Source organism: Haemaphysalis longicornis, unplaced genomic scaffold, assembly GCF_048455015.1.
Source record: "Haemaphysalis longicornis isolate Haplotype H1 unplaced genomic scaffold, Haemaphysalis longicornis Haplotype H1 scaffold_3, whole genome shotgun sequence".
Classification (NCBI taxonomy): domain Eukaryota; kingdom Metazoa; phylum Arthropoda; class Arachnida; order Ixodida; family Ixodidae; genus Haemaphysalis; species Haemaphysalis longicornis.
In genome coordinates this window covers 229,078,572-229,104,356 of record NW_027526335.1, presented here as the reverse complement: position 1 = coordinate 229,104,356, position 25,785 = coordinate 229,078,572, and the positions used below count along the sequence as shown (strand labels likewise).

Sequence of the window (25,785 nt, the reverse complement as noted above, 5' to 3'; positions counted from 1 at the left end):
AAAATTAGGGATGCTTGGTTTTTGCGATAGCAAATGAAATGCTACACCAAGGGCAGAAAACCGTCGCCTGCGGTTGCTCGCGCTACTGTAGCTCCTGGCAGTATTTAAAAAGTCAAACGGCAACAGCAACGAAATGTTCCACCAGATAGGTTCCAGGTTCCGCTTGAAACGCTCGTGGTTCTATAAATGTTGTAATAGGGTGTCTCAATTTAAGCGCGTCACAGCCGTACGGCAGCTCTGGAATCAAGGGATCCGTCGTGGAACAGTGGACCGCGGTAAATTTAAACTGACTTCAGCAAACCTCTAGCATGTTTATCTTGGGAGGAGCAAAACGGGAGAGGAACAGCATGAGGAGTGAGCAGAAAGAGAGGGGAGGCATTCACTTGGCACGGGCGCCAGTGGACTATCGTCTTTCGTCGACATTTGCAACAAAAGGAGCAGATACGAGGCCGTTTTTTGCCCAAGATGCCTCTCTTCTCGGTGACGTCTGCAACAGCATCCGGTTGCACGCATCTGCTACTGCGATATACCACGTCGCGCTTCGCGACGAGGACGTCTGACTTTCTGCATCACGTTTGCGCCCTTTTTCATCATTCTGTGCATGACAGCGCACTCCGATCACGGCCAGAAAAGCTGACTGAAGGAATAGGACGGCATTTGTACGCTTTCACACCGCTCGAAAGCATCGCGCGTAAAGAAAATGACCCTGTCTGTCAGAGCCACGGCGCGGAAGCGGAGGCGACATGTTTTGTACGCATAATGGGAGCCTAAAAAATGTGAGTAAATAACTAAAGAATTGCCTCAAAGTTTGTTGTCAAAGTGCGCACGTACATGAGTTCCGAGCAGATGTGAGATTTATATATTGCTAAATTGGCCGCTCATCCGTGCCAGTTCCAAGCTTGGTCGTGTTGTGGTGACGCCATGCAAGCGCGTACGCAGGCAGTAGGAGTACTCTATTCCGTTATTACGATTGCTTCTATAAATGTATAACTGAAACAAAAAAAGCTGCAGAGACACCTACGTTTGTATCCTAAGAAGTAAGGCGCGATAGCGATACTTCGACTCCCACGGAGCGTGTTCATAGGCAGCCGCTGCATTTCCGATATATGCTTCACGACCACAAAAAGTTATCGAAGAGAGAAATTCTAGCAACCAGGGTTTTAAATCGCCGTGTCGAAGGAGAGAATAAGGATCTCTGTGCTTCAGTGGCAGAAAATGTGAGCGTGAAAGGTTGCAAATGCGAGGTGTTGGTCAGTTTGAGCGAGGTGTCAGGGTATCTTTGCTCCTGTGGCGTCTAGGCCGGGCTGAACAACTTGGCTTTTTTGAAAGAGAGAGAGAGAGACAGAGAGAAGATCTTTGTTCAAGAAGAAATAGTTGTGGTTTACGAAAATGGGGTAAAGAGTTGGCAGGTAGCTCAAAGGTCTGTGGCAGCAGCCGCTCCCTTTTCCTCTCAATTAGGTCGCGTTGATCTCGAGGTAACGAGCTGGTCAAATCTGCCTCCCATGCTCCCACGCTTCAAAGAAGTGGAATATGTTATGTTTGAGTTCTTCTCACCTGGCATGGCTAAGACTTGGCTAGCATGGCATGGCATGGCTAGCACTTGGACATGGCTAGGTTGCGCGCCAGAGGGTGGGTGTTTCCCCTATTTTAGCAGAGGTCTAAGTTAAAGTATGGTGTTCCCACCGGACCCCTTAACGCACATGAATTTTCCTATAACTGTGTTGGTTTTTCGTCCACAGAGTTTGTGACTCTTAGGAGTGAGATCTCGATGTAGCAAGTATAAAGATTGTGTTCGTAGGCATAGGATAAAGATTCGTTCTTAACGTTTTTCGAAGAAGGCAGTGTGGTGGTCGTGGTCACAAAGAGCACGGCATGTGAGTTGGTGTGCCTCTTGCATAACGCGTCGCTCGCTTCCAGACCATTGGATCCGGCTGCTCAAGTGACGTTGTTAGCTTTCTGCATTAGGATCTTACCTAAGCGCGTGGCATTCGGCCTCCCGAAAACTGTATAATGCCCTTTGTGAGTGTGTAATGATGTTAAGCTTCTATTTGATACTTCCGCTATTTGCATTGCCAAGAGGATGGCTGCAACTTCCATTTCTTTGTTCCTGTATGTTGGAGGGCCATGCAGTCACAAAGATTGCCAGAGTAGTCAACTAAGCCTATTGAGGCCTCGTGCGTTCGTACATCCGGGAGTCGGTGTATACTGTGGTCTCATGATATTGAAACTTTCCCCGAATGAACTTGAGCCTGCCATACCTCCCCTTCGTGTGTAGGATTGTATCCATATTTTTGGTAGAGGAGAGTTGTTATGCGGGGTCACTGGATCGGTGCCATGTCTGTCATGGCGTGCAGTACTTCCCTTTCAAAGGGAACCACTGCACGCCATGACTTTTCTTTTCTTTTCTGTTCGCGGTGTCTGTTTCTTTTCAAAGGGGATATGGTTGGGCTTCCAGATTTCGTTTTTACATCCGCTATCTTGCTGCTAGCAGAGTGGTTTCTCCGATTTCTTAAAATGCGTTAGGAAGACACAAGCTGAGGACCTCTTCATAGTCATTATCACCAACATCCTACTTAGGACGACTGCAGCATCAAGGCCCCTCCCATTGACGTTCACCCGCTGTTGTCCTGCGCTTCCCGAATCCATTCTTTGCTCTGGACATTGTTTCTCCATTCCTGTATCCAGTAAATGGCCGTCCCCTTCTTCTACACCCGCCTATGCATGTTCATTCTGTTTGCCCGGTGGTCCACCTTTCGTTAGTTCGTCTCACGATCGAAATTTCGAATTTGAGAACTGCCTTATATGCTGTCCTAATTACGGTGTTTCTTTCACATTTTTTGGTGCGGGTAAGCAGGCTCTGCAATGATCTGGTCATGATCAGTGGTTTCATGAGTCTTATGAGTCTTACTCTTTTTCTTGCGTTTCTCGTGGTTGGACGCTTTGCTTGTGGGCCATAATTGGTTAAACATTTTCTGTCTTTGCCGATTGTGAGTTGGGAACTACCCGATTGTATAGAACCTCCCCCAGCATTGTTACGTGGCTGTGCTCTAGGACGATATTCGTACCTATTTTAGGGTGATTTTTAACTTGGTAGCTTGGCGCCATCTGCCGTTTATCAAACCGAGCTTGCAGCAGAGATATAACCGTGGTAATATTGAAAAATGTATTTTGAAAATTTATGTGATTAGGCGCTAAATAGTCGGCTTTAGTTGAGCTATTTCCAGCTTATTATCTATGCCTTCCTTGATTTATGAGAGTCCGCCGTTACTCCTTTGTCCCCCTTGTTAATTAGGTAACCCTCTGTTGGTGAAAACACAGCGCGGTGGCTCAGTAGGAAAGGGGTTGCGCTGATGATTCCGTGGACCCCGTTACGCACGGCTCATAGCGGGCGGCTAGGAGCCACGCGGGAATAGAAAAATGAGCCTAATAACGCTACAGCGTTAAAAGCATCTGAAGGGTTGGACGTTACGGCGTACGGCCTTTTTTTTTTTTTAGCGTGCGTCGTCCGTTGTACCCCCGCCCTCTACACTTTCCCGGAAACTTCTACGCGACCCTGCGTTGACCAATTAGGCACACCGCAACGAATATCACGAGCGGTCATGGAAGAGTAGTGTGGTTTTTGGGGCCGCGCCTGCTCGGTTGCTGGACCCTGCATATGATTGCACAAAACAATTAATCCACCCTTACACGTTCCCCTGATGGCCTAGAGGTGTTTTTGTTTTCGTTCATGTTTTTTTTTTTTATGGCGGGTGTGGTTTCCGGCCGTGGACCCTCCCCCCCCCCCCCTTCTCCAAAAGCCTAGCTTGTCTTGTTTAAGTGTATGATAGAGAACTATGTCTACTCTATATTAGGACGTGCCAATGGATCCTTTTCCTGTAGCGCTACTCTCGGTCCTAGAAATCCGCCATTATTGGGGGGCAAAATGTAAACAAAACGACGCCATATTGGATACGCCAGTTGCTATTGATTTGATTGATTGATTGTATGGTTTAACGCGCCGACGCAACGCAGGCGATGAGGCGCGCCGTAGTGGAGGGCTCCGGATTAATTTTGACCACCTGGGGATCTTTAACGTGCGCCGAAATCTCGTACACACGGGCGTTTTTGCTTTTCGCCTCCATCAGAAAAGCGGCCTCCGCGGCCGGGAATCGAACCCGCGACCTCGTGCTCAGGATACGCCAGTTGCGAACGCCGAGCCAACTAAGTGCTGCTCCGTATTCTGAGCCCTGAAAGCGGCCGACAGGTAGGCGCCACGGCTGCCACCGAAAAAGTTTCCTCCCACGAAAACTATGCGTTGCTCCTGAGACGCCGCCTTCTTCAACTGCGAAGGGCAGGCGGAAATAAAGGAGCGCGTTCTTCTATAATCCCCCAAGGGTGGTTCGGGCGGTCGCCGCTAACGGGTTACGCTACTGGAAAAAGGTACATTCTGAAAAATACACACATGAGTGTTTCTTCCTCTGAAAGTACAATTGGCTTTTTCTACTATAAAGCATGGGTTCATCAAAGCTGAACAAATCTTGCTCATCACTTTGAGAATGCATTGGCAGTTGAAATGGTAGTTCTACAGTTCAATCGAAACGTTTTGTTTTGAATTCGCCAATATGATGCGCAAAGCATGCCTCGTAAAAAACCACCCAGGGAAAAAACCCATGACCCTGCCGGGCTTTGAAACTGAATCGTTGGTAAGGTGCGCGCGACGCTTCAGACCACTGCGCCACGGCTGCCGATAGGCCGCGTTTGTGGAAATAAATCTTTATACTAGACCAGCGGTAGTACCCGACAATGCCCGGGTGGGCCATTATAGTAATAACACTAATGGGTTTAACACGTGTTCAATTATTTGTTAGTTGTCATAAATGGCTAGTTCATGGTGCCGTGGTACACAATTAAGAACTCCTGCCTGCTGTCAAGAGCTGGGCTCCGGCCGGAGACGTGTCGTGGTAAGGGGAAACGTCTGGAGCTCGTGTTTTGCTGCAACACTCGGTAAGCAAATTGCACCAAGATGGTGAGCTCAAGCCAGTGAGTGAGTCACTGCAAAAGTTTTATTGCGCCGGTGAAGTGGCAGTGACTACCTATTCCAGAAAGCTGTGTTATGAGCGGGCAGCCTTCCCTCTAGAGGCCAAAAGTGTCTGGACATTCAGATCGCTGCCAGTCACCAGGTTCTCCCACAGATCTGGGGTGGGAAGTGGTGATGCAAGAGGGGGAAGATTGGGGTTTTGCTTGCACTCTAATATGATATAGGGAGGAGTGCCGAGTTGTAAACAAAACTTCCATTCGGCAGGAGGTTGCGTGGGAAACATACGATGGAGGCGGACCCCATGGGAGAGCAAGGTGAAGATAACACCCATATGAGGTGTTATCTACGCAGGTATGAAGGGATGCTCATCGGTCACAGTTTTATGATAAATGACACGGGCTCCTACGGTAGGCGCGTGGTTGCAGAAAGTGCCAACAGATGGAGAGCGCTATGCAAACGCGGGAAAATTCAACTGATTTCCACGTCCAAGAAGAAGAAGGAGAAGAAGAAGAAATCTTGCTGGCCGGATGTTAGGACAAGATCCACAAATTGATTTTTGCGCAACTGGATTGGCAATATTTGACGGCAAAAACGAATTGAATATACCAACGAGCTGCGTGGTTATTAAGGAATGTGTAATACATCGTTTTTCCAAAATCCTGCTTGCCTGTATTAAGTGGCCGTCATTGAAAAATGTTGTAGGACAGTGTTTAGATACCTGAATAAGTTACCTATACAGTAATACCTCGTTAAGTCGAACTCGGATATCTCGAAAAATCGGCTAAATCGAAATTTTCCGCGGCACCGAACCATTTCCTATACGTACTATGTACTTGGTGCCCTTTATTTCGAAGTATTTTTGGGTCAAACTGCGGATATCTCGAAATCTTGACAGAGGGGAACGAAAATTTCGCCGCCGCGTACCGTTTCACAAGATTCGCACGATGCTGCCGCGCATAAGCCCCTCGATTTCTTTGTCGTTTAGCCACGACTATCACAAAGCCGATGTTTTCCTTAAACGTGAAGTCTGAGCGTAGAGACATATCGACTTCGTGGCGCGTCATGTGACGGTAGAGACATGCGCAGACGTACAGCAGGATGTGCGCGTGACAGGAGAACTTACGGACGCCGAAATCGTTAAAATAGCCACAAAAGGACGGCGAAGACGTGGGCGATGATGACGAACCTCCTTGAGAGGTGCCGACATATGTCGAAACGGGGAATTTGCTGGGCTTGCTGCGAAATAAGGCTGAGTGCAGCGGTGGGGAAGATCGGCTAATGCAATGCGTCAACTCCGTCAAGCAGCTAGAGGATTTCTTACTATAGGCCCGAGTGCGGCCGCAAAGCAGACCAGCGTTACACAGTTCTTTTCTGCTAAGTAAAATTGCAGTGCTACAAAACCCAGACCGTGAACGTCTCCTGTATGTTGTTTTTCTCTTTAAAACCTTTATGAAAAGCAAGATCGAAAGCTGGTGTTTAAGAGCTGCTAAGTAGTAGCGCCTTTTGTGCAAAGAACTCGATATTTCATGGCAATTCACGCAACTTTGCTTATCTCGAACATCCGGTTATCTCGAAATATTTCCCGGTTTTTACTACTTCGAGTTAACAAGGTATTACTGTATCTGCAAAAACCAGTTCAATATCTCATATGGTGTGCGATAAAAAATTAATATCTGGAACAATATTTCACGTCTTTTCACTCTCTCCATGTTGTAATTTTTGAAATGTTCAGCAATATTCAGCTCCAACAACGTATTCACAGTGTACTCACAAAATGTGAAGCCCTTTGAACCAGCAGTTCGTGGACATCACCTAGGCATCACCTAGGTATTCACAGTGTACTCACAAAATGTGAAGCCCTTTGAACCAGCAGTTCGTGGACATCACCTAGGCATCACCTAGGCTAGGCGTGGACATCCCCTTTTAGGCATTTTCGGCTTCTCAGGCGTGTCATTTGCAAAAAAGAATTTGACCCTTTTATCGGCGTCGCAGGGCGATATCCTTAAAATTGGAGCATTTCGGCTGGCGTATCCGCAAATTTTCCCGCCATGTTTTTCGCTGGGCTACCATGTTTGCCAGACCAGGACTGCCCTCCCCTTTACGGACTGCCTTTACGGGCCCCACACACGAAGCAAAAAAAAAAAAAAAAGAACGAACCCGGGCCCGAGCCCTAGCCGCGGCGCGAACCAGCAGGGGTTTGTAACCAGAGCGGGCTGACAGAACCGCGGCCTTTACGGACCCCAATATGTTTGTAGTACTAGCGAATGTATGATGCGAGCTAACCAAAAATCTAGAAAGAAGACCAGGGCAGGAAGCTGTGGTGAAGAAATATATGGGATACACTGGTCCTAGTGAAGCAGGGCAGGCACACTAGACCGGTTTCTTGTAAAGCCATACTTGAAATCTACCATCAAAGAGTGATTTGAGAAGTTAGGTAATTGCCGAAGGATTGAAGGCTCCGTCCCTATAAAGAAAAGAAATGAAGCACTGACATTGGCCTATAATTGCCGGGCACATTTTTATCGCCTTTTTGTAGATTACTGCTGCTCTAACACGTAACTTGCCAACAAAAAGTGCCCCAAAGTAAGTGCTGGTTTATAGATGTACGGGAGGCAAACCACAATTAAGGAAAGCACGTACCTTATCGGCCGGCTTTGGAATTACATGAATCGACACTTGGTGTATCTTTCAGACTCTTCCACACTGCAAAAACATCATTTTTCGGTTCAACAAACAGAGACTGACTCATCCTGTCACTCAGAAAACGATAAAACCAGGGTTGCACAGGCTGTCGCCAACTTCAAAAACATTTATTCAAAATATTGACAACACACGACCCTGCCATTTACCGGCCATCAATATTCAGTCTTTTTATTGGCTGAGAGACTGTGCCTCGAATTCGAAGCGCATATAGCCACTTCCATTTTCCTTTTGGGTTACATGATATGTGTCTATCGAACAGGGGCTAATTGTAGGCAACCTTCCGCAGCCGGATTTCTTAGTTTAGAGGATTTACCCGACATTTAGGGCACAACGCAACAGGACCAACAAGAGCAGTTGGAGGCAAATCTTGCAAGCTGAGGCATCGAGCTTCAGAGGAAACTGATAAACCAAGCTGGATGGGTTGCAAGATCCAATGGAGTCTTGAAATGAGGACCCCAACTACCGATTTGCAATGAATAGCTGTTTCTCTTTTTTTTTTCAATAAAGTCAGTGATTATGATACAGAAGTAAATATTCACGGTCCCTTTAAAAAATTAGCGAACAATTTGCTTGTTGAACAAGGACAGCAGTTATCCATTGTTTGCTAGAAAGTTTAAAAGGTACGATAACATCAATCTTGAAACATATGTGGTAAATTGCGAGGCAATTTCCTAAAGCAGAAAAACAATTGACTGGCGCGATAAGAATCTTAATTTGGTCAAGGCGTTTCCCTGATATGAGGTGACGATGTGCTCCTAGTTTATATTCAGGCCTGGACTCCCTTGTATAAGAGACACAATAAGTCATTAAAACGTATTGCACCACGACCACAGTGGCACTTGTTTTTTATAGTCAGTTAGAATTAGCCCAATCAAGCACAAACTCTCGAAACTACGTGTGTGAAGCCATTAATTATATTATGAAAATTTGCCGACCAAGGCAGGGCAACGGCGTCATCAGGTAAAGGGAAGCAAAAAAACGTGGCGCTAAGAAATAACCGACCAATCGCGCAGTGATGCATCATTCTATCATTAACTACACAGAGAAAGTGAGGCCGTGGGCCGTTGGTTATGCTAGTGGTTCTCGGTTGTAACTACAAACATCATTTCGATATGCTTCAGCCGCAACGGTTTCTGTCAAGAGGTCTTATTTCAGCCACACAAGTAAACTTGCTGTGAGTTTATAGTTTGAGCTTAGTGCAACAACTGCATGCCACAGCAGTTCCGCATGTTAACGGGATCCAAAATCCTTCGCCATTACAGGAGGCGCAGTGATGTGATTTCTACGGCATCCATATCGGACCACTCAGTGGCGCCGCTCATCTGGCGCTGCGCGACAGCTGCCAGCCCATTTTTGTGCCGTTCTCTTGACTATTAATCAACTTTTATTCTAGCAGCAACGATTTCAATTGATATTCGTGACTACAAATTCATTGGTAGCAATGCGAAAGGAACAAAGGCTTCATAATTAGAAAAGTGAGTAAAGGAACGTCTCACGGGGTAATGTTCTCTCGCCTGTACTTTTCAATGCGGCTACGATTGCGTGACCTGGAGCACTAAAAGAAATCGATGACCAGCACACATATTGGTGTACGCTGGCGATATCTGCATTTGCTTGTCTGGGTATTAACACAAGCGGCTGGCAGTGATCGCTCCAAGAACTGTCCACAACAAGAAGACATATCTCTCGTCAGTTGGCTTTACACTGTGTGCCGAAAAGGCTTGCGCGGTTTTTTTTTCTTACGTACCGGTGGATGTCCTCCCCTCTGAGAAAAAGCCACCAGGGGTCCTACCTGAACGGTCGTGCTTCGAATGGGCTCCAGCCTTATTCACCTCGAACGCAGGAATTCGACCATGCAGCGAGCCACGAGTGAAATCAATCGACTTCCCGCCGGAACACCATCACATAGATACCTGGAAAACACTCGGGCATCAACTTTTCATCAAAGTATCGCCTCCTGAAGACCCCAGGCGAAGGCCTCCTGGCTAGGCTTCGCTGGAATGACTCATGAGTACGGGAGCGATCGCAGCGCCGCCGGCCGCCGGCCCACGGCGCCCCCCTCCCACCCTACCCCGCTGCTGCCTGCCGTATTCGAAGTAAGCCTTAGCATTGCCCGGAGCCCAAAGCAACCGCCCCAGAGGACACTAACCATGAAGGCAACCAATGCACGGGCGATACAGAAACCAACGCCGCAGGCCTCTTGGAAGGTGAAAGAGGCTACACCGAAGACGACGACGGGGGAGATTGGTTCACCGTGGTCCGCAAACGCCGACAACCCACCCGAAAGCCACCGCTGGCAACAACCATGACCGTGGGTCCCGCGCTCTCCGGCAACTAGGAATAGGCGCGCAAACCTTGACTCCCACACCTTCCCACGCCTGATTGCAAGGTTGTCTTGCGTCCCAGAGAGGGCCTGAACTTCGGCAAGTGGCAGAGCCACCACGCTGCTCGAGCGGTAGGCCGATCGATCCGCCTCATTGCCACCGAATTTCAAGCACTTAGAATTTGTGACGATCAGAACCTCTAGCCGTGACCAGCACCCCTAACGAAGAACTAGCGGAGCGTATCCGAGAGATGAAGTTTCTTCAACTAGGCGATAAGATGTATCAAGTACTCGCGTACGTGGCAGCCCCGACAAGACGCGCAAGGGAGTCGTCACCGGCGTCGAAATGGAACTTATTCCGACGAACTAATGGCCAACTTACGCTCCCTGAAAGGGCCCATACTTTACGCGTGCATGGCTGGAAAGTCCAAGGCCACTTTGAATATATTATTACGGAGGAGAGCTTCGATTTTGGCCGTACCGTCCACTATACCAGGTATGCAGCTTCTGCCTCAAGATGGGACACAAAGCGGGCGTCTGTCCCACGCCTGAGATAACCCGGCGCACCAGGTGCGGACACGAAAACTCACAGGAGGAACACCACTGCCAACCAAAATGCGTGCTGTGCCGAGACGCACATTCCGCCATGGATCCGACCTGTCCAGAGGGACAGCGTAAGCCGTATAACAAATCGTACCTGTCCCAAAACGCCGAAAATGTGAGCAACACCAATGAATGGGCTACCATCAATCCCAACGACCAGTGCCATTGCAAGTTGTTTGGACGGCCAACGCAGAACGAGGCCGATCACCCCGACGATCTCTTAAGAAAAGAGACAAACTCAGGGGAAATCCCGGGGCCAGTCCAGGTCCAGATAACAAATCTGCCCACGCACGACGACACCCAGGAAGGATGGGAATGAGCCCCCACCAAGTGGCCATGAACTGGATCTCAGCTTAGCCACCCACGCATTGGAGACAGCGAAAACCGGAGGGACCGCAAGGTTAAGCTGGGCTGAACGAGGAGGGCATTCCATCCCTCCTCGATCGTGTACCCACATCGGCAGCTTTCCTCCACTCCGTACAACACCGACACGAAACTCAACCCCAGATCAGCTCCCCTCTAAGAGCAACTTCCCCACCCCTGCGCAGGTACGAGAAATTATCAACGACATAATCCGAACACTTAGACATGAGATGAGGACATTGGTCGACGAAATGTCATGCTCGCTCAGAGAAGAATTGCATCTACTCAAAGCCGAGGTGCAAAATGATAGGCAACGACTAAAAAACAAAATGCAACATGATAGAGAGCAACTAAAGCAAGAACTCCAACAACGGAACGGGAACTCATACTAGAACTCAAAAATACCGTCCAATCTATGTTCGCGGACCTTACCAATGAACGTAAGCAACAGATACAGGACGAATTATTGGGAAGCCACAATCTACTTGCCAATAATCTACCCCCAGCCGCAGCCAGGCTAGCACGCAGGGCACACGCGATGATATCCCAGTGCGCTCATACAAAAGCACTCGCACTCAAATTAGAATGCAATAAACCATGGCTACACATAAAAAAAACTACAGACCGAAACGACCAGACTCTGGCAGAGGAACTATCGGAGTTATAGGCAGAAACGCCGAAGCCTGACGCAATTTATACAGGCACAAGCACACATGCCAGATTTATTGGCATTACAAGAAACATACAAGGAACCAAAATTAGGAGGTTGCACCATTCTGGTGGGTGTTTACAAGCTCCCAGTACACTCCCATCAAAGAGGAAACAGTGGTTTCAAAGAAATTAACGCAAATAGAGCACGCGCTCAACACCGAACATACACCGCACGTGCTCATGGAAATATTACCCGTGAATAGGAATAAGTCCAGCGTCTTTGTACTCAACGTCTATAGTGCGCCAAAAGAACAGACAGACTCTTTCGACCGACTTTTCACATACGCATTAACGAAAGCAAAGGAGAGGTTAATTATTTTAGTAGACCTTATCACCGACTCGCCACGCAGAGAAAAAGCAGCTTGACACCGTAATCCTCCCCGCCGTAAAAATGGCGACAGTCATGCCTATCTACGCCACAACAAACCTATTATTACGATTAGGCCTACATAAAAGGACGATAGAATTAATCGAAGCACCAAAAGTAAGCCATTAAAAAATACTGAAAGTCACCCCTACCGGGAGACACGACCTCCGAAAACTAGGGTACTCGACGTCAGAATTGTCCCCTCGCGTGCCCAAACCAACAGCCCCGGAAATTAGAGCGAGCATAACAGTAACAGCCGTACGCAAAAATAGGCATCTAGAACACCATGCCGGCAGGCGCGCTGCACGGGCTAAGGCCCTGTACCGGATATACGGAAGTAACCGCGACACCCTCTATATGGATGCAACAGAATATCCAACCATAAAGGCCAAGGTGGCAGACGTTGCAGACTGTAGGGGTGAGGGGATAACATCAGTCACCGTACGCACGGGGTACAGCAAGGAAGCGGAAGAGTCATGCGCTGTCAATTCTCGCCCTTCAGGCAACCCAATAAATATAATATCCGACTCGCAAGAGGCATGCCGAAATTATTCGGAAGGACGCAATTCCCCGACCACCCATCACATCCTGAAGCGAAACGGACACATTCCACCATTCCGTCTGATCTACACACGTGGCCATGCATGTCTCCCTGGTAATGGGCACATTCATGCGATAGCCCGACCTCTCACCCTCCGGGCACCGGCGGAAGACCAACCCAACCGAGACAAGAAAGAAAGCACGCCACTCACATACACACATATACTACGACACTACAGATTTTCCCGTAGGACACTTCCTCCGCCAAACGCACAGCTCGCCCGTCAAGAAGCCGCTGAATGGCGCCAGCTCTAAACTAATACGTTCCTATGCCTCTCGCTCCGGCACGCCATCTACCGTATCATGTACACAGACAGATTCTCATCCTGCGGTGGAAACTTCAACCTCTCCGCATAGGAATGCCCTAAACCACCGGCCTAATTTCCGATGCCCACCCATTCCCTCTCCAGATCGGAAGCCCCTGCTTCCAGCAAAGCCTTGGACAACGAGCGCGGACTGATCGACCGGGCAAGACGGATTGGAGCAGCAAATGGGGCCCTGGACTAAGGGCACCACCCTCTGAGATGTAAATAAATGAAACTACTACAACCACTACTTCTACCTTAATTTAACGTTGGGAAACCTGGTCATTCGACAAGTCACTCAGGTATAGGTGACCCCAAGGAACCGTACGTGAGTGACTTCTGGTCAAGTGAACCTTAACCACTACCTTGACCAATGGGGTGAAGTCAACTTTGACCCCATTGGCGAGGACCAGTGGAGACCTTTTTTTTCATTTCTGAATACACCCGTAAACATGCTTACCAGAATTGCACTAGCTCTGTGGGGAATCCCCCGTCATTCATGCTTAAGCCGCACTGAGCCCTGATTTTCAGAAGGATTATTTTCCAGTTGTTCTTGGTTTCCTAATCAGACTCCAAATATGAGCTCATCCAAGTGTTACACATGAAAGGACTGAGGATAGCAATTAGAGTTCCTCAAGCAGCAGCAAAAGGGAAGGTCCTGCAGGAAAGTCAGCTTGGTAAGCTCCGCTTACTAACATCACAGAAGTTAAACATGCAAGTAGTGCGTTTCAAATGGAATAGGACCGATACCCAGGCGGTTTCGCCCATGAACAGTATCTTATGCGCACACTAGGCTCAGCGCTATCAAAATGTTGCGGCCTCAGTGACCAGAGTAAAAGAATTCCACGCCACCAATAAGAGTCTTCTCCGGAAGCTCCACGTCCCCAACTTAGCATTCAGGTGCGACACCCCCGTGGAAGCATCCTGATTGCGTACGCTTGAACAGCTCTAAGAACTTACCTTCAGCACTTGCAAATTTTTACTGATGTCTCACTTGGTCAGCACCGTGGGTCAAGTAGAGCGGCGTAAGTCATTCCATATAGGCAGCTGTGCTGGGCGGCTCAATTACACGAAGTGACTTCATCCACCGAGAGAAGTGTGTTGCGATCGCTTCTACTTTACGAAAGGTTTGGTCATGCAGACCCCAGAAAGTTGTTGTTTTGAATGGTTCTTGAAGGCACTGCCGCTCTTGCAGGATGGGAATCCTACCGGAAATATTTTCCAGCGCTGATTACATCTCGTAAAGGATTTCACTAGAAGGGCTCAGTGTGATCAGATAAGAGTGATCAGAGGGATAAAAAGCAAGTTATCAGATCAAACCACTGATAGGAAAGCACTAAATGCTCTGTCATTTACACCAGCTGTGCGGGTTTCCCGTAACTACCAGACGGTCAGTTATTGGCCATCTTAACTATCTGTGTGCCCAAAACGGGAGTAAGTAACAAGAGCGAATAGTACTCTATTATACCGCATCCAAACGTACTAAGCAAAGTCAACAGCTTGGTGATTTATGCTTGGCCTCGTTCGATCGCCTTCATGCATGTCGTGTCGGGTGATAGGAGACCTGGACACTACGTAGCGTGCTGCCCAGAGTATGCAGCGGAGCGGGCAACATTGTTCTCCGCGATGCGCTAGTTAACAGCCCCACACACTGCCCTGGGCCACGTCCTCTTCCCAGTCGAGCGCTGAACACTTCGTAGGGAGGTATCGCGCCTCTTAGTAACCCCCTTCGGGGCACCCAACTTACGGATTCATGGTGAAGGAGCGCCATACATATCCACCGGGCGCCACTCGGGTGGAGCAACTGCCCGCATTTCGTGCAAAACTAGCACCACATGATCCAACTTCACCATAACCAAGCAACCTACCCCCGGCGTGAACAAGCAGTTGCAGAATTTGCTGAAGGCACAAACATCTAACAAAACCAGTGGAACCTGAAACCAGTAGGATTCAAACAGGCGTAGTGTGATTTCAGCACGCATGCATTAAACCGCGGCTGATCCTTGGCTCTAGCTAACAGAAGGTGGGCCTAGGACAGGCGTTAGGGCATTGGACTCAAGCCGGTGCACGGCATATGCGCTGAGGCCTACATAAGTAATTTGATCGCGATGATCCGAAACAGCAGAGCTCATTTACGCTAATCTTGTGTATGGGGGCCTTACAGGGGTCAGGAAGGAGAAATCAAGAGGGAATAAGGAAACGACGCAATGGGACAAGCATCGTGACGTTCGACTGAAAGGACAGAATCGCACCACTGCAAGCCAACAGGAGCAGTTAAAGCCTGCTTATGGCGAGCGTAGCACAGCACGTTTACGCTAATTGTGAATAAGTATGGGTGTCAAAGGCTATTGGCCGAGCCTCTCCGTCCAAAATAATAAATGTACGGTGTAAGAAAAAGTTCATGAACAGAATAATTACAGGAACCTATTGCTTTGTTGGGCACGCTTTTACTATTGGTGCTGTAGTTTTTGTTCCAAGCACTATTGAAAAGGAAGGCCGGTGGGCAATAAACAGGGGGGAGAAATGATGGGGGGGTTCACTACTTGTGGAGATCATCTTCAAAGGCGCGTTACCTGTAAATACTGTACACCAAGGTTATATTCCGTTACCAGACGGTTTTTCGTGGCATAAATGATGATGTCGCAGACGGTATCAAGTTACCGCAATGTGTGGTGAACGTGAGATATGGTGTCATGGAAAAGAAGAGTGAATATACTAGAGAGAGAAAATTCGGGGCAGTTCCAGATGAGGTCGTTGAGATCAGCTGTGATGCGGCGTTACAGGTAAATCGGGGCGTTCTTTAGATAATAACAGTTTCTAATCAATTCTGGCGCTGTACAGGTGTTGGTGAAGAACTTGTTCAATAACATTTCTTGCGGTGGATTTCTTGCGGTGTATTTTGAAGCGGGGTATTTCGCAATGCGATGGATTTTGAAGCACCTATCTCAGCAGCAGCAGCAGTCAAACGTGGCCGTGCAGGAGGGTACGCTTCAGGAGATCCCTGAAAGAGACAAAAATATCCCTGCGCGAGCACGAAAGCAGGCCCTCGATGCAGCTAAAACCCCCGCCAGCCGCAAGAAATATATTGCTCTGACAATGGACGAACGCCTTGCTACTTCAGAATTAGGCTTTAACGAAAGACTTACCATTGTACTTGGGTGCAGACTTGGGTGCAGATTTTTCTCGCTCAGTTCAAATTGAATGTCAATGGGTTGGTGATCCATATACTCTGCATATGCAGAGTATATATGTATATACTCTGTATATCTGTAAATCTTTTTGACTTCGGATTCGGTTCCCCCTCCCTGTGATTCTCGACAGCGCAGTCTCACCGCACCATGCATCTTAGAAGTGCGCGACGCAATTCTCATTGCGTGATGTGTCTCGCAAAGGACACCGCATCTGCCTCGCCAGTCATCATCGTCTCCCAGCCCCGCTACCCAAGCCCCTTCTCCGGTATGGACGACGTCGGCGTGGAAGAAATATACGCATGCCAGAACGGCCAGCTCCCTTAACAGGTGAGATGACACGCTCCTGCTAGCGGTATAACGTGATCGTCCATGTAAAAGGAACTGCTCGAGTTTGGTATGACACCCGTGAAAAGAATAGACTAGCTGGGATGTTTGCAATGAAAAGATGCGTGAATGGTTTGGCAGCTCGCCGCAAGGAAAGATCCCAATTCTCCCCCGGGTCTTACATCACGTCTATACTGTCGTGTTTGTTCTCTGCTCGTATGTTGATCCCACAATTTTGAAAGCCGACAAGGTGTCCACGTACTCAAGGGCATTGCAGATGATTCCTTCCATCTTCTGATTTGATTACACAACCGCTGACTTCATCCTTAAGAAAAATGTAGCCGCATTGCCCACCCGTTTGCTCGACTGCCTCACACGGCGGCAACCTCGTCGCCCCGGGATGTGACGCGACCCCCAAGAACACCCCTGAGGTGAGAGACGCAGGCTCAAAGGGAGAGCCTGGCGAAAGAATATTACTAACCCTTCCTAAATAAAGTTGAGACTCGCGCAACACCTTTCTGTCATACCAACTGTGGAAACGTGTGTCGAAACCTTCGCTCCAAGTGCGTCGAGGTGATCGCGAAACGTTCCAAGACCCCAATTGCAAGCGAAGAACCAACCCATGCGCCGATTTCTCGCGCACTATGAGAACACATCTACAAACGATGTAAATGTATACCCATGCGAGATTTACGAGCTAACGGCATACTATTGTACGCCTTTTTCGTGATCAATGCGTGTATTGTCTTATCTGAAACAATTCTTTTTCGAAATTTTCAAGTTCCCAACCAGGCTATAGGGAAAAGCATTAGTTTTTTTAGCAGCTCACTGTCGGTCTACCTAAGAAAACGTTTGCTTTAAAACAGTGCGCCGTTAGATCGAGGCTATGGCCTCAGTCGTTGTTTCTCACTACCCTCATGATCAAGACACCCCCACAATTTCTCTCATTGAAGTCGTTGTTAGTAACGATATCGTCAGCCTGGACTTTCACTCAGTCTGTGCCTTGGGACAGCACAATCTCCCCGAAGGCTTCCCTGCTCGTCCAGCTTTTTCAACTGCTCTCGCGTTGGACACGTCTCCCGTTACAGCCGCAGCAGCTGGATGTCAACTACCCGTCAACGGTTTTTTGACGACCGGCCTCGACGATTTGCGCCTGGTCCTCAGCAGAACTTCGTACCCGAGCACACACAACGCAACCGTTCTTGTCGCTCGCGTGTCGTGCAGGTTGACGCTGTTTGCGGCAACGCGTTAGTCGACACAGGGGCCCATATATGAGTCATGAGTTGGAGCCTTCACCACACTCATCGGAAAGTCATGACGCCTGCTATATCCAACACTGTACGGAAGAACCACCCTCTTAGTCGACCCGTGTTGAAATTGTTCACCGTCTGTCTTGTTCACCGTCTTGGACACATGCCCTTACGATATTGTAATTGCACTAGACTTTGTCACTCACTATGACGCACTAACTTACTGTGGCGCAGGGGCATATGAACATGCCTCTCAAATATGTATGGACGAAGCCACCTGCGTCAGTAGTGAAGACAGTTTTTATTTATGCCACGTATGTTAAAGGGACACGGAAGTGAATTTGTCAAGCTCTCGTTTGTGCTTCCACTGCGTAGACTGGCTCAAATTAACACACTTTTTTCATTTATCCGGATGATAAGTAATTACTTTATAAAGCCCGAAAGAAGAAAAACTACCATGCGTGGTTTGCGGCGACAGCACCAACTGAAAACTGTGACGTCGGGAGGAGGTGCACCGTGATTGGACAATGTACAAAATTAGCATTCAAAGAAGTTTCGGTCTCGGTTCCTTAAACAACATGCTTGACGTCCGACGTTATCGTTGGATGGGAATTCTCGATATCTCAGTAATCGTAAAATGCCTAAGATAAGCCTCCCAGGACGGCTTGGAATCGTAGCAATCACTAGCCGAGGCCTACGCAGTGGAAGAACGCCCGCCTCGTTCATAGTGAAAAAAAAGCGCAAGGAACACAGGGACAAAACGAAAGAGTGGACGACGCACAGCGCTGAGTGGACGACGCATCAGCGCTGTGTGTCGTCCACTCTTCCGTTTTGTCCCTGTGTTCCTTGCGCTTTTAAGTGCGAATGCACTTCTTAAGCGAGCCTGAAGCGTCCGCCGCCGTCCGCATAGCAACAGCTGCGGGTGCGCGCGCTCCTCGTCTTCCTTGGCAACGGGGGGGAGATGGGCGCGCGCTGCCTGGCCGCTGACATGGCACATACCCACGTGGGGGATTGGCCAGGAATCTCCTCGTCTTCCTTGGCAACGGGGGGAGATGGGCGCGCGCTGCCTGGCCGCTGACATGGCACATACCCACGTGGGGGATTGGCCAGGAATCTCCTCGTCTTCCTTGGCAACGGGGGAAGATGGGCGCGCGCTACCTGGCCGCTGACATGGCACATGCCCACGCGGGGGATTGGCCGGGAATCTCCTCGTCTTCCTTGGCAACGGGGGGAGATGGGCGCGCGCTGCCTGGCCGCTGACAAGGCACATACCCACGTGGGGGATTGGCCAGGAATCGGGCGTGAGAAGGGCTAATGCACCCGCTTAAAGGAGTACTGACACAAAATTTCAAAGCTGAGATCCGCTCTAGCAATCAAGTACAACGACAACACATATAGGTGTCTGTGAATAAATGCATCTTTCTTTCTTTGTAGTTGTGTGTGTGTGTGTGTGATCTCTCTTTCGCGAACATTACCGAACCGCGCGAATTCAACTCGTGCATTCGCACTTTCACATTCTTCCCCTCGGGGAAATGCGGGGAATTTTTTTTTCACTATGAATCTTAATCCTCACCAACTAGCCAAACTTGCCGCCCTCCTCGTTGCCGCAGACGCTCAAACTCCATGCGCTGTTCTCCCATATTTGGGGCTTTCGTTACTCATGCCTGTATCGTAAAACGCGGGTTCGCACCAGGCCAAGGGTCTGCTGATTCTGGCCTGTGCCCACTTCCCGAAAGCAGTCGGTGCTTATGGCAACAGCACGCCAACGAGATCTCGTTAGCGCGTCAATGTAAGTCTGCGCAGGTTCTGCGAGCTCGCTCGCGGAGCAGTGCGACTTACGGCGCAAAAATAGTGAACCCAGTACAGAAAACATCGGCCGAATACGATAACATCAACTTACAAAAAAAAGACCCTCGGGGATTCGAACTTGCGACTTGCAAAACAAAACACCCAGCCCTCCGGACCACTCGGCTACCGGCGAGCGCTGTCACTGTGGGAAATATAAGGGATATAATGTATAACCAGTTTACACTTTTATTTATTTCTAGCTTTTAATCACCTTTGGTCACTATTTGTTGTATAGCTCTCGTGCAGTAAGCGTCCCCAAAATTTCTACAATGTCTCACGTCTAGCAGTTGCATATCTTAGACGGAAAAGCGTTTGCACATGTGTGGTCGTGCTGCTGACCGCTGTGCTTGTCCACCCAGCGGAAAAAAGTGCTTCCTGCTCCATAGTTTTATGCTGTACGGTAAACGTTTCAGTTAATTTTATTTCCTTAGTACCTGTATTGACCTCCCTGACTCTTCTCCCGCCTTCTAGTGTACTTGGATTTTACTACAAGCGTACCAGTCACCTAGGGGTCACATTAAACGCGCCCTGAAAAATGCAGGCATTTGAAGCCGCTGTTGCCCATTCAGTATGGTATAGAAGTTATCTCGTGTTCGTGTTTTCTGTTCCCTACCCATTTTCTACACTTGCACCGTTTGCCGTACACATACTCCCGTGTACCTATGTATGTGTGTCCGCACGTGTGTGTGCATGCATGCACGTGCGCATTTGCCTGCACTTGTTCACCTTCACATGCACCCGCGTGGGCATGCGTGTATGTATGTTTTGTTTGCACTCACGAGCGTATGTGCCGTGCATACATATAAATTTTGCTTTATATGTACCTATTTCCAGTATCCATGTTCCCCAGTAAGTTACGACGGTGGATTGTACAGAACTTGCGTGTATGCCAATGTGTATACCTTGTCACAAGCCCTGTCTCAGCGCGTGCTAATGTACCTGACTGTAATCCTAATTCCTTAAATGTATAAATTGAGTGTGTGTGTGTGTGTGTGTGTGTGTGTGTGTGTGTGTGTGTGTGTGTGTGTGTGTGTGTGTGTGTGTGTGTGTGTGTGTGTGTGTGTGTGTGCGCGTGCGCGCATGCGTGCGTGCTTACGTGTGTTTGAGTGCGTGTGCGTGCCTGCGAGCACGCGCGTGTGCGGTGGTACTATGTACTTTGTGACCCTGCACTTCATAACCAGTCTCCATGTTTTACCGTTTGTTTATCTGTGTGTCGCCCTGTCCTTTTCGTGTGCACCACCCAAGAAGGCCTAGTGCTGTTGGTGGGCACCACCCAATAAACAATAAACAATGTGAGCTTGTGTGGAGAGACCTGGACTTGTAGCTTGATACACTGCACAAACTAACAAAGAAAGGCACATTCTTCCATTCGCAAATGTGTCGTGGGTTAGTTTCAACTGAGCGAACGAATTGCGGCGACTCATCGGCGGCCGGCGGACTGAACGTTCGGCAGACTGATTCTATCATCTCCTCGTGACGTCACACAAAAACGCCGCAGAAAATGGGCGAGGATGCAGAGAGGAGGAAAGCAATTCCGAATTGATTTTTCTACTAAATAAATTCGCATAAATGCACGCAGGGTGGTTGAAACATGTCCTATGGTCTCCGGACTACAATTTGCGCTAGTAATCCCGCAATGTTTACAAATCCCTTCAGCGTCCCTTTAAATAGAACACGGCGATCTCAGATGTCGGTTTTAATAAAATGTGCGAATAAACATAAACGGTGTCACATAGGTTAATTTGCGAACAACGCGGGGCTCCTTAGCAGAACTGAATTCCCCGCAGTGAAACCTTGAGTAATCAAGGTGTTTGATGCGTAGCTCCCCACGGTCCCGAGCTCCGCAGGACGCTCGTGGACATTTGGTTCTTTGTGACATTACGGACCCGAGCACCGGTGTGTTGGTCCCATCAATTCCCTGCGCTGTGTGCGGCTTTGCCATGTCTGCGAGAAAGGGCACCTGATGGCTCAGCCGAAGCCGGCCAAGGCCCCTCAGGAGCGGCAGGGGTTCATTTTGGGCCCGCTTCTCGTAGACTGTCTGACCTGGCCGGGAAAACCAGCCATTGGTATTTCTCCGTCTCCATCTCAATTCTTGCACATTCCCTTCCTACCGCTGTCGTGTCATCTCTCTGATTCCTCATTTCAGCGCTTTGCAGGCGGCGAGGGTTGACCCCGTAAAATGATATTGCCCCAGGACACACAGGATGTCGATGCCCCATAATACCACGACCTACCACCGACGATGACGAGGGAGTGGTTGGCGCAACCTTCGCGGGCTGTCTCGTGGTCACCATGTAAATATTGTAAGTAAATCTTTCATCACTGTCAACTATGGCTCTAAATGTTAACTTGAAAAGTGAACCCACCTGCACGCGCCCTGAAGGGCGCAACAAGAGCGTAGCCTTGCTTTCGCTACCAGAACATGCAGTTAGTACTACCTTGCGCTTGTGATGGCATGCGAAAAAAAAAAAACAGCGTATGCACGTAGTGCAGCCGACCCTTTTTTCGCTGTAATACGGGAGGGCAGACCAGCAGCCATGTCAGTGAGTCGCGAGGAAACCGCCGATAAAAAGCGCTGCGCAGAATGCACGCGCACAGAAAGCGGCCGTGTAGCCGTCACTTTTCTCCGCACGACCCTTGACGCTAACGATCTATGCCGCCTTTATGTTGCTTCGCTATTAGCACCACAACAAAACATGAGAGCGGTCGGCTCAGCAGTGCTGGCAGCATGAAGCACAGGAAGGCACTTTTCTTTTCAGATTGCTTTACAATAAGCTGAGGTCGGTTCTCTCACGCGTGGCCGCCGGCCGGCGTGCGAAGGCTGGCTGCGATGTTTTGTTGGGAGAATCTGCGCCACTTCATTTCTCATTATTTAAGGCTGTGCAGATCACTTGGGGGGTAGTTATCTACGTAAATGCGATTAGCGTTGTACTACGGGTAGTGGGCATATCGGTTGTTGAGAGAGACGTCAGTTTCTATGAAAGTTTGAGGGTTGTGAAAGAAAAAACGTGTTCAGTGTTTTTTTTTCCCAGCAAAATATGACAAATTTGAAAAAGACGATTCCACACAGGTCGATAAAAGATGTCTAAGGCGAAAACCCGAGATGTCTCATCAAATTCGAAGAGTGACCAATGAAGCCAAATTACAGCCTCTGGGAAAAGGCAATAAGTATATAAAGTATGCATAGAAACTCACTTGGGTTTCAATCGGCTTCGCACGGAAGTCGCCACAGCTGCAGCCAAGTGTAATAACTACCGCGCTAACTCACTACCGTACCATGATAGAACGTGAATTATCATGATGCGTGCCGCATGACAGGTGAACTTCACGGCACCGCAAAGACTGCTGGCATTCGCCTTCGAATCACTAGAGGCGGGTAAGTGCGCGATGAATTTTATGGTTAACACTGGAAATATATCGTTGTTACATTCTGCATTCCAAAAGTCCCTGCAGAGCTTCCGTACTTCAAATCTGCGCACGATTTCACGTCAAGGCATTGATTTCTCGACGGACATCGCCAAGAATTCCCCCGGATAAGCTTTTCCTTTTTTCAATGTTATCCTGGCTGGGCAATTTTTTTTTTCAAATTTCTGTTTTTGAACCGCTCACATCTCTATGTCGATACCACTACTTCACCTTTGTAGATGGCCACACTGGTAGCGAAAAATAGGGAAAGTTATGGAAAAAGCATTACCATGGGGCAGTTGTATTGTATCCATGAGTGAAACTTACGCGCAAACTTACACAAGGAGGTTAAAGGGAAATTATACCAGCGCTTTCTATCAACTGAAAGATTTATTAAAATCGAAAGCAATCCGCCGCGGTGGCTCAGTGGCTAAGGCGTTGCGCTGCTGAGCTCGAGGTCGTGGGTTCGAGTCCTGGCCACGGCGGCCGCTTTTCGGATGGAGGCGAAAAGCAAAAACGCCCGTGTGTACTAGAATAATGCGCACGTTAAAGATCCCCAGGTGGTCAAAATTAATTCGGAGCCCTCCACTACGGCGCACCTCATCGCCTACGCTGCGTCCACGCGTTAAACCTTACAATCAATCAATCAATAATGCCAAAACCCAATGATCAGGCAGGTGTGACCGTCGCACAAGCGTACGGCCGTACATGAGACAAACCGGCCCCTTTCCTTCTTCTCTTCTTTTTCTTTCTTCTTGTAAACCCTCTCCTGAAGTAGTAACTCCTCGTTATCTCGTATCCTCAGTGACGGGTGACATATACAATCCGAGCCCCTAATCCGGATATGGAAGGCTTCAGCGATTTCCCTGGTAGCACGGTCTGTGTGCTTCAAAAGCACTTGCGTGTCTGTGAAGTATGGCTTACAGCCGCCGTCCGAACAGTGCAGCGCCAGGTGTGTGTAGGGCCTTCCTTTCAAGGAGGAATGATGGTCCCTTAAGCGTGCATTGAGACCGCGGCCGGTCTGCCAACGTACACCCGGCCACAGAACATAGGAATTCAGTACACAACATTGGTCATACACCGAACAAACGGGAGTCTGTGTTAAATCAAACCACCACGTGTGGAAACACCGTCTGAAGAATCAAGACTGTTGCTCAACATACTGCATAATCTACCTAGCTTATTCCCGGCAGAGAAAACCACCATAACACCAAATATGTCAGCCGTCTTCTTAAGGCGATGCGACAGCGCATCTGCATAGATACGGTATGCCTGCCACTTTTTTATTCTGGTCGGCATCGCTTATGTGGTGCGCGAACCCTTTCAATTGTTTGACAAGACGCTGACGAATTGCCTGCAGTACAGATAGCCGACATCCAGCCGAAATATTTGCGCATTGAAGCTTTGTTGCGCCAAATGATAACAGGACTTATTGACAGTGAATTTGAGGTACGTGTGGGCTATCCCATTCTTAACTAGCGTAGAATGAAAAGAAACGAAGTTTAAAGAGCGGCTTATTAGAACGGGGCGACTACATCCAGCATGTATGATGCTGCGAGAAACGCAGCTCGAGGTCAGGAAATTTCAAGGTGCCGTCAACGAGAACTTCGCCCGTAAAATTCAAATTTCCACCTTTCGGCTTGAAGGCATCAAGAACAGCACATTTTAAGGCCTCAATCTGTACGTTGCATCCCAGGACCAAAAAGCACGTACATCAACCTCGACCCAGCATGGTTACCCTCAAAAAATGTCTTTACGGCACCATGCACAGCTTTATGGGAGAGACCCTTAATTCATCGACCCCCGCACGGGGCACCTTGAGCAATCTTGGTGACGGTGTTGGCGACACCGCGGACCCCGAGCCCCCAAACATATGCTGGATCCAACCGTGGCGAGGTGTTTAAAGGTGAAGGGTAGAAACCACAAACGGTGGCCGTCGGAGCCTAGGTCAAGCTCCGGCGGATGGGCTCCCTGTCTGTCTACCAGGCAGGGAGCTCCGGGACCTCTTTGACTACCAGGGTAAGGTCAAAGGAGAAAGTGCCCCCGTCTCCCTGCTTTCCAATGTGTCATATGGCATTTTCCAACCCCCCCCTCAAACGTGATCAGCCCCCCAAAAGGGGCCGCACCGAAGTTTCGTTCCCACCTCTTTCAACAACTGTCTTGTCAACAACCGTGAATAACTATGCTCGTTTTCTTGTGATTGAGTCAGCTGACTCAGCAAGACCTGTCGCTTCTATGTCCGTATTCTTGATCTCCGAATTTCTGCAAAGCACCATAGGTGGCAAATATCAAGCTAAAAAGCTCAGGACCGGAGAAATCCTTGCAGAACTTAATGCCGAACAACAAGCCCGCACTCTTCTTGCACAAACCCGCATCCATGATCCGGAGATCAGGGTCACGCCACACAGGAGCCTAAACAGCTCCCAGGGTGTGATTTCTGAGGCAGATCTCCTGACGGAAACAGATACCGACCTTCTCGAAGGTTTAAAGGTTCAGGGCGTCGCAGCTGCGCGGCGCATCACGATGCGCAGGGATGACAAGATAATCCCCAACAAACACATCATCCTGACCTTTGACTGCTCGGCACTTCCACAATATATAAATGCAGGCTTCATCCGATGCTCCATTCGTCCTTACATTCCGAACCCGCGCCGCTGCTTCAAGTGCCAGCGGTTCGGGCACGGTACAAACTCTTGCCGTGGCCGAACGACTTGTGCAAAATGCGCCGCGTACGATCAGCCCAGCGACAACTGCCCTTCCGACACCCTCACGTGT

At 48.9% G+C, this 25,785-nt stretch overlaps 1 long non-coding RNA gene across 3 annotated transcripts in view; it reads left to right on the top strand.

Moving 5' to 3' along the window:
• The first annotated feature begins 492 nt into the window (after positions 1-492).
• Positions 493-25,785, top strand: part of LOC144173738 (uncharacterized) — a 171,648-nt gene continuing 146,355 nt past the window's right edge. For 2 of the 3 annotated variants that reach the window (XR_013323375.1, XR_013323376.1), the window contains exons 1-3: positions 493-776; positions 16,314-16,510; positions 21,752-21,908. This is a non-coding gene — a long non-coding RNA (uncharacterized LOC144173738). The remainder of the gene's footprint in view (positions 777-16,313; positions 16,511-21,751; positions 21,909-25,785) is intronic. The other variant, XR_013323377.1, reaches the window with a different exon arrangement.